The sequence below is a fragment of the Spermophilus citellus genome (assembly GCF_964194105.1).
Source record: "Spermophilus citellus genome assembly, chromosome: 12".
In the NCBI taxonomy this organism is placed as follows: domain Eukaryota; kingdom Metazoa; phylum Chordata; class Mammalia; order Rodentia; family Sciuridae; genus Spermophilus; species Spermophilus citellus.
This window is the reverse complement of record NC_138198.1, coordinates 56,093,905-56,094,143: the sequence shown is the minus strand read 5'-3', so window position 1 is coordinate 56,094,143 and position 239 is coordinate 56,093,905.

Genomic DNA, 239 nt, shown 5'->3' with positions numbered 1-239 from the left:
TCTAGAAGATTCTGAGTTGGTCAAAAAAGATCTGACAGAGTTTAGGCATAGTTGTGTATTCTACATTTTGGACAAGTGAAATAGGGCAGACTGTTACTGATGGTGTTCAACAGTGACTGTAAACTCTTAAAATAACTTTTTGGATTTATTACACCTGCTTAGAAATAGGTTGCATTGAGACAGTAGGTTAAGATGAGAGTGTATGCATATGTGTGTGTGTGTGTGTGTGTGTGTGTGTG